At 40.8% G+C, this 8,767-nt stretch overlaps 1 long non-coding RNA gene across 1 annotated transcript; it reads right to left on the bottom strand.

The window, feature by feature from the left end:
• Positions 1–460: 460 nt before the first annotated feature.
• Positions 461–7,863, bottom strand: LOC137233829 (uncharacterized). Its single transcript, XR_010947571.1, has 5 exons — positions 7,606–7,863; positions 7,054–7,227; positions 6,751–6,981; positions 1,591–1,771; positions 461–1,520 (listed from the first exon to the last, which is right to left on the bottom strand). It is a non-coding gene; the product is annotated as an uncharacterized lncRNA (long non-coding RNA).
• Positions 7,864–8,767: the final 904 nt, after the last annotated feature.

Genomic DNA, 8,767 nt, shown 5'->3' with positions numbered 1-8,767 from the left:
CTATTCATAGTCGTGCCCTTTCCGAAACCTTGTTTTGAAGTTCTTATTTTTCCTGCGCTGGTAGTGTTGCTCATCAGTTTGCAGTCATATTAGTTTGATAGGTATATTAACATCAGACGTAGGGAAATTAGGAAGCATGTCAGGAGTATCACCAGAATCCAAAGAAGCATGGTGGTTCGTCACCTCCGTTTTCTTCCATATCCGGATTCATTCCATACTAGTAATTATAAATATCTTGTAGATGCCACATAGGTGTAACCATACCCTCAAGATATTTCCGTTCAAATCTTGTGGTGTACACGTAAACTTGTATTTGTTCTAAATTATTCACCACATTCTAAACATAGAAAAGATGTATTAAGTGTTTGCGTAAATACCATTGTGATTACAATATGGACAAACATTCAATTCTAAACTTTTCGTTGTTACATCAATTGTTTCAGCGTGTTGTACACGTAAATAAAAATTCATACTTGAATGTATTTTCGTCTTCCAATCGCATAATTTACATTTTAAATAATGACTATTAGGCATATGAGAAATCTCATGGTCCAATAATTTGTTGAAGCTTGGTGTAGCTGCTTGAATAACACAAAATTTACATTTTGCACCACGTTCGTTATATTTAAATTGTAAATGTTCTGGTTTCTCTACACGATGCATAAAGTTTAGATGCTTTTTCCAACAATGTGCTGAATTTAATTGAAATACATACATTGGGCATTGTCTCATGATAAATTTTCCATAAATATACTGAGCCTCTTTATGTAGGCTCTTTTCTTAACATCTAATTCTGGCCGTACAGGATATGACAGTTTTGCTTCAGGTTATAATCCACACTCATACTATTTTCAGATTCTGTTTCATAATTTTCATCATTTTCAACATTGGACTTTGCATCAACATCATTATCATCATCGTCATTTTTTGATAACTCTGTTTTAAGCTTCATATTTATCAAAGGTTCATCTTCCTTAGTATTAGAATTAGAAACATTGTCATCTTCGGTTAAGTTTTTATCAAGTTTAGCTTTTTTCCTAGGTTTAAATTCTTTACTATCCGTACTAGAATTAATACCATCATCAACAATTTTCGTGATCTGTTTGAGTTTTTAAATTTGCCAATGGTTCGCCTTTATCAGTATTAGAATCAGAATGGCCTTGGCCATCTTCACCGTGTTGCAAAGTAGGCGACACATGTTGGTGTTGATGTTTGCGCATATTGCGGATATGTTGGTGGTTCACTAGTCATTAATTGTTTAGAAGTTTCAACTTGTTACGTTTGTTGTTGTTGTTGCTGGCTGATGATATGGTGTTAACGTTTGTTGTACAATTTATTCGGGTGATTGCACATATTGTTGGTGTGTTATAGTGCTGGAAATCCTTCCGATATTGAAAGTCCTTGATTAGTGTAATCCCCACGTAGTGAACTACTCCTGTGACCGCGTCCGCGGTAACTATTACATCTGAAGGCGCTTAAGTTACAGGCATAGCTGACATCGCTTATATAACAGGTTGACTCTAAAGTAAAAACCAAAACAAAATATTAGAATCAGTGTTTATGAATAACATATTTAAAATAAGCTCTTACAACAACGTGATCGGTGGCTACATCCCCGTGAAAGTAGTGTGGTGTTCCTCCTTGTATAAACGTAGATACTGGATGTGCTCAACCGTGCAGTTTTCTTCTAATTTGAGCAAATGTATGTTCTTACAGCCACAGCTGGAATATTTGGGATATTTCTATCCTCACATCGTCAAAATCAAATTACCTAGAATGAAAAAGAAACTCATATCAGTAAGAATAGATTAAAAGTTTTTAATATAAGCCGAAAAGTGTTCCATAAATAGGGCTCCACACATAGCTCTTTTCCAAAGGCACACGAGAAATTTCAGATAACTAGAATCAGGACCTGGTAAAGTAACTTCAAAGGCGATTTAGTCGCCACTACTTCGTATGCGCATTTCTCTACGCTCCCTTTCGGCATGCATCATCAATTTCGTCATTACTATAAAGGCCATCTTGCTCACAGCAATCCAACAATCTATTTGCCCGCAAATTCGTGGAACTAAATTCCTAATGGAAGGTTCCTCTCCAAAAACTCTGTTTACAGACAGTCTTTCGCCGTGAAAACGAGGGCAGTGAAATATTACATGTTCTGCGCCTTCCAATTCGGACGGACAGCTTGGACAGAAAGGATCCTCCTCTATCCCACGCTTATGTAGATATTCCTTCAAGCCACCGTGCCCGCTCAATATCTGTGTGAGATGGTAATTTAGTTTGCCGTGTTTTCGCTCGTACCATTCCGCTATATTCCGGACTAGCATGAAGGTTCAGCGCTCTTTTCTCGAATCTTCCCGCCGTTCTTGCCACCTAACTATTGTTCGTGACCTTGCGGTTTTCTTAGCAACTTCAGATGGTCGGCTGAATCCAATGCCATACAGATCGGCCATTTCACCTGAGAGTAGATCTACTGGGATTTTCCTGGATAAAACATGGATCGCGTCGTCGGAACAGCACATGCTATTCGTATAGCAGTAATGCGGTAGGCTGCTAGTATATCTTTTTGGTGGACCATTTTAGATCTGTGCCATACTGGTGCTGCATATAATGTTATAGAGCTGGTTACGTTGGATAATCGCTGACGGGTAGCTTCGCTTGGGCCGCCGATGTTGGGCATTATTCGCGTTAGGGTTCCACTAACTCTAGAAACTTTGTCCCCCACCGCCCTGAAGTGCTCCCTAAAAGTTAGTTTTGAGTCAATGATTACTCCTAGATATTTCAAGGAGGGCTTTGAATTTATTTGAAAATCTCCTATGGTTAGGACCAACTCATCCACAGTCCGCTTTGAGCTCATCAGAACCACTTCTGTCTTATTGCTAGCCATCTCCAACCCCGTGTTCGCCAACCATTCCTCTATTCTTCCCATGGCGTCATTACATAATGCTTGGAGCAGATCAAGTTTCTTGGCCACTGCTACTACGACAATATCATCTGCATAGCCGACAATTTCCTCCGGGAAGGTGGTTTTGTAGCACCCCGCCATACACCGCATTCCAAAGAGTTGGACCTAGAACAGATCCCTATCTAATCTATCTATCTATCAAATTATTCGGAGCAGGTACGGAACTTGCCTTGGGACACCCAAAGTGCACCCACGCTTCTCATGGCTCCAGCGGGTTAGCGGCTTCCTAGAACTTAAGCCACTTGCTGCTTCTAGATCTGACATCTGTCAGCTGGAGTCTTAGCCCGGCAAGCGCAGGGCACGAGCACAGAATGAAATCGATCGTTTCCTCCTCCAACTCGCACTTCCTACATCTGCTATCACTGACCAAGCCTAATTTAAAGGCATGTGACGCCAGAAGGCAGTATCCAGTAAGAATACCCGTCATGAGTCTAGTCTACAGTTTAATGATAATAAAAATATAAGAATCAGTGTTTATGAATAACATATTTTAATTAATCTCTTACAACAACCTGATCGGTGGCTACATCGCCATGTAGGTAGTGTGGTGTTCCACCTTGTATAAACGTAGGTACTGTATGTGCTCAACCGTGCAAATTGACATTAGCAGTAACATTATTTACATAAACATAGCTTGATATTTGTGAAGGCCTCAATATAGCATACATTGGTCCAGTTCGGTGTGCACCAGCCACTGGTACAAACACTTTTGAATGCATAGCTTTCATATGGGATGGATGCCCAGCAGTGCTCCGGTTGTGCCAATATGTAATGGGCTGCTCCGTCTCTTGGTACGGCTGTATAGGTATAGGCGGGTGCAATGTATTACTAGGCTCAAGATCGGAAGGTACATAGATGGCTCGAAGACGCCAGAGGGGATTGGAGCCAGAGTTTTCGGACCCAGAACCAAAATATCAGTAACTCTAAAAGCACATCCGAGCATTTTCGAGCGGAAGTATTCGCCATAAGTTAGTGCGCTAAGCTGAACCTTCAGCGCTGATACCCCAAAGAAACAATTGCCATACTCAGTCAGGCAGTCAGGTTCCACTAAAGGCACTTGCGGCGTTCGAAATAAAGTCAGCACTTGTCCTTCAGTGCGTAGAAAAGCTGAATCAATTAGGAGCACACAACGTAGTACTGTTGGCCTGGGTCCTAGGCCACAGGGGAGTGGAGGGCAATGAGCAGGCGGACTCCATGTTTAATTTGTTGCGTCTCTCCCACAAATTGTCAACCCCCCAGCAGATCCTTGCAGCGGGTCTGCGCCATACTCTCCTCTTCCGGGAAGGTATCGACCCCAATCTGGGTCCTTCTCCTGACCCCAGTACTGAGAAATGGGTTTGCTGCGTTTGCCGGAAAAGAATCTTTTTAGGACGGTCATATATATAAGGGCCTGAAATATTTCAATGAACTTCCTAATCACATAAAAAGTAGTAATAACTTCAATACCTTTAAAAAAAGTTTATTGGAGCATTGTAAAACCCTTCCAATAAGATAGTTTTTTTTTCTTTTATTTTTTTACATGATATACCGATACTGGAGCGCGAAAAGGGAATGGTAATAATGGTAGCAGCAAAATACAATGCATCCGGCCCTAAGGAAAAGAAAATCGGTCGCCACCTGTAACTCCAGACAGTTCCAACAACTAATTTCGCTGGAATTCGGTATTTCCAGCTCGTATTTACTGTTGCTGATCGGAATCATTCGCATTCCGACAGCATAAATATAACAATAAAATTATATAATGTGTAACAAAATTAACGAAAATAAGGCCAAATAAAAGTTGGAGCAAGGGGGATTGGAAACACGTCCTTTTCAACCTCCCATTATATGTTGAGCTGTGCTAATCGGAATCTTCATGCATTCCGACAGCGTCTTTACTAAACAAAGTTGAGGGGTGATTGGATACACTTATTTTCAATTTCCAACATCCAAAGACATGTTTAGCTTCATTGATCGGAGACTAATACATTCCGAAAGCTTAAAGTCCAAAGAAACTTTCTGTTTCAACAGGGGTGGGCCATAATGAGAGGAGTGTTAGAGGCGTTGGTTGCACAATACAGTTAAAGAGATGGTTGGTGACATGTGGGGACACATTACAAGCAGGACAATGTTTTGTATGTCGGGGTTGATTGTGGATAGGTAAGAGTTTAACCTGTTACGTTATCCAGCTCGAAGTTGGGCTAGAGTGACTACTCTCGTTTCCCTAGGGAGAGTGCGTTCCTCCTCTGCTAGTTTTGTTCTTTGAGTACAGGAATCACCGGCATAGAGGTCCGACGCCTGTTTGTGGAGTTCACTGAAGACATGCTTGTGTTTTTTAGCTTCAAACGGCTGTGTTCTCAGGTGCCGTATTTCCTCATAATGTAATGAGGCCGTGAACAACAAGAGCCACAAAAGATTTATAAAAGTTACGAGGACGCTGGATTTTGGAATCTAGCCCAGAGCAACCTGTCCGATGCAACCATCCCTTGCACGTGAAACACTGACAAGAGTATTTATTTTTTTAATTTAACTTATTTATTATTACGGCTGTTTAGGCCCAAAATTTAAACTACTAAGTACAATTCATTGTTATAATCACTTATTTCTATTGAATATGCTGTTGGAATGCCATGTGATTCCGATCAGCATATTTACTAGCGTGACAGAGGGACGAGTCTGGGAGCCACTCATTAAAGGAAGGTTGGAAAGGACGTGTTTCCAATCCTCCAGTGCTCCCAGCTTAAGGCAACAAAATTTGAAACTTATATTTTTCAATTATGCATGACCCATCGATCCCGAGCCGTTCCTGCCAGTTGGCCCACAGGGGCATCTATTAGTAGAAGAAAGGGAAATAGGGAAGAACACTGGCGCAATATGCCAGGCCTGAGTCAATCTAAGTTACTGTTAGGGGGTTACAGGACAACTCGATATAGGGCATTAATAGGCCTCTCAAAAAGATAACCTAAGAACCCCAACGGCTATTCTTACAAGACACTGTAGACTGAACAGTGACATGCAAAAGCTGGGTATAGTATCGAACAACACATACCGATTTTGTGATGGATCAGCAGACGGTGGACCATATCCTTCTAGATTGCGGCGCAATTTCAAGACGTAGGGCTAAGTTTATGGGCTCACCATGGCAAGAGCATTCCCACATTTAATCCCTCAAGCAAAGAACACTGCTGGGGTTCATCAAGGAAGTCGGCTAGGATGAGGTGCTGTGAAGGAGATGTGCAAGTCACTGTGCAATCCTCAATAAATGATCTATCTATCTACGTTCCGGTAACAAGCACCATTGTGGTACTAGCCCCACCATCTCGGGAACTATTGATATGACTACATTAAACCTTCTAGGGATTGAATATTAATAATGCCGGCAATGCGAAAGTCTGCTAAAATGCCCCATTCTCCATGGAATGCTCGATATATAACTTTCCACGTTTTGAAACAGTGATGAAAAGAGCAAAATTTACAATAATTTTAACTGGCTGTGGGTAGTAAGGTGTTGATGTCCTCTCTTAACGCAATGTAATGACAACTGCGATGCAGGGGAAATGACAAAAATCTTGCAAATCTACTGATAATAATTCATTTTTCCTCCCCTTCTATGCAGTTCTATGCATACATACATATGTATTTTTCTCTCCAAATGCTAATTAAAAAAATTAATTGGTTTTCACATGAACTTCGAACTCTGTCGTATTTGCATTCTTCAGTTGATTATCAACAAAAGCATGACAAATTATCACTAAAAAATTCATACATGTTGCTTATATATTTAATATGGTAGCCAATTTACTTACCCTTTCTGGTGCGATGATTCCTGGACAATCGGGCCTGACTAGACGCGATTTTTTTTGCCTTAAGAGAGCGTGCTTAACGCGAACCCTATCATGTTATGGCACAACTTTGGTGATGCAAAAAATCAAAGACATTTCTGCTTCTAATGCTTCTAGGATAGCAGCAGCAGCTCCCGGTGGCACCACATAAATAACAGTTGCAGGCCGATCAGTTGCCTTTTTTGCTCCGGCTACCTATTCAATTTTAATTCACATTACATTATCTACTATTGCAATTTTTAATCACTACAAATCAACATAAATTACCGAAGCAAATACTGGCAAACCAAGATGCGTAGTTCCAGCCTTTTTTAGGGAAATACATCCAACCAGTTTGGTACCGTATTCCAAAGCATGTTGCTTGTAAAGTACCTTGTTTTTGTAGATTTCCTTTGATTTTGGCATATTCTGAGCTGAATCGCAACCCGGCGGAGATGCTATCTATTAGAATAATATAACATTTTTTTTATTATTTAAAAATGCACATACGTATGAATGAAAATCAGTAAGTAAATAATGTTGTTGTTGTTGTAGCGATAAGGACACTCCCCGTTATGGACTTTGGTGGTCCTTTGCCGGATGCAGATCGGGTACGTTCCGGGAAGCCCCATATCGGGAGCGATTTAGTTGACATAAAACCTTGTAGGCCATCCCGTCGATTCTATACAACTTAATATGGTAACGATTTAAAAGACGGTGCACCACCCAATTTTTATCAAAAATTATCAAACGTGGAATCAAAAGGCGCGCTTCGAGCTCCGTTTTTATTATTATTTGATATTTTTAAATTAGGTGGTGTACCGTCTTGTAAAACTTTACCCTTAATATTATTTTGGGCGAAGGCCGCCAACGCAAAAAGATGGTCTCTGCAGCAATATTCTTAATTTCCGTCACATTTCACAACTCAAATTAACTTAATGTTATTTTGGGCGAAGGTCGCCAACGCAAAAAGGTGTTCTCTGCAACAAAATTTTTAATTTCCGTCACATGTCACAACTAAAAGCACAAGATATTTTTCGTTGTAAACAATTTATATTTTTTTGCGTTTCAATTTTTCCGGAATAATTAATGAACTGTCATTTCGATGACAGCATGAAACGTCGATGTGTTAGTGGAGAGCGAAAAAAGCTTTGAATGTGTGGGTGAACTGGTTACCTCCGTCTTGTAGGGTAGTTAGTTTCGGCTACAAAATCGCCAGCCACAACTACGTGCACAAATTATTGCTCTCTTTTGTGACAACTCAGATAAGATAAATGCAGGTGCCTGCGCATCGCCGCTCCGCCGCTCGCACACGTACACATGTGTAGACGCAACTGTTCATCCGTTTATGTAAATACATAATGATTGAATCACCGATGTGAACGTCTGCAGTTTACAGTCTCTCGCGCATACATAGGCGTATAAGTAAATGCATCTGTGTGTGACATCTTTCGGCTGCCTTATATATGTGTATACATGATTTGATTATTGACGTAAATACAGCTTATCGTGGCCTTGCATCGCCTTAGTGATGGTATAACTTAGTGATGTTAATATCCGTGACACTGCCCTCCACCTAAGTCTGATCGTCCCGATCAGACAAATCTCTCGATCTAAACGCTGCTAGCATCGCCATATGTACCACTCTTCTACTCCGTGGTTTCTCAATGGGTGCGTCCGCATTTGCGAGATGAGCCAACCTTTCAACATCTGAAGCAAACTCCTGCAATGTCTCATTTAATTTTTGGTAGCGGTTTTGCAACTCAATTTGGAATATCTGTTTTCTATGCTCGCTTCCATAACGTCGTTCTACAGCAGCCATCAATGCTTCATAATTGTTCCGCTCTCCTTCGGGAATCGTCTGTAGGATTTCCGCTGCTGGCCCCTTCAATGCTACGAACAGTGCAGCCACTTTATCTTCCGCATTCAGTTGTTCACTGCTGCGGTCTTCTCAAACTGTAGCTTGAAGACCTGTAAAGGAACAGAACCGTCAAATGATGGT

Source organism: Eurosta solidaginis, chromosome 5, assembly GCF_040869045.1.
Source record: "Eurosta solidaginis isolate ZX-2024a chromosome 5, ASM4086904v1, whole genome shotgun sequence".
Classification (NCBI taxonomy): Eukaryota; Metazoa; Arthropoda; class Insecta; order Diptera; family Tephritidae; genus Eurosta; species Eurosta solidaginis.
The sequence above is the reverse complement of the archived record's forward strand: the minus strand, read 5'-3'. Positions and strand labels throughout refer to the sequence as shown.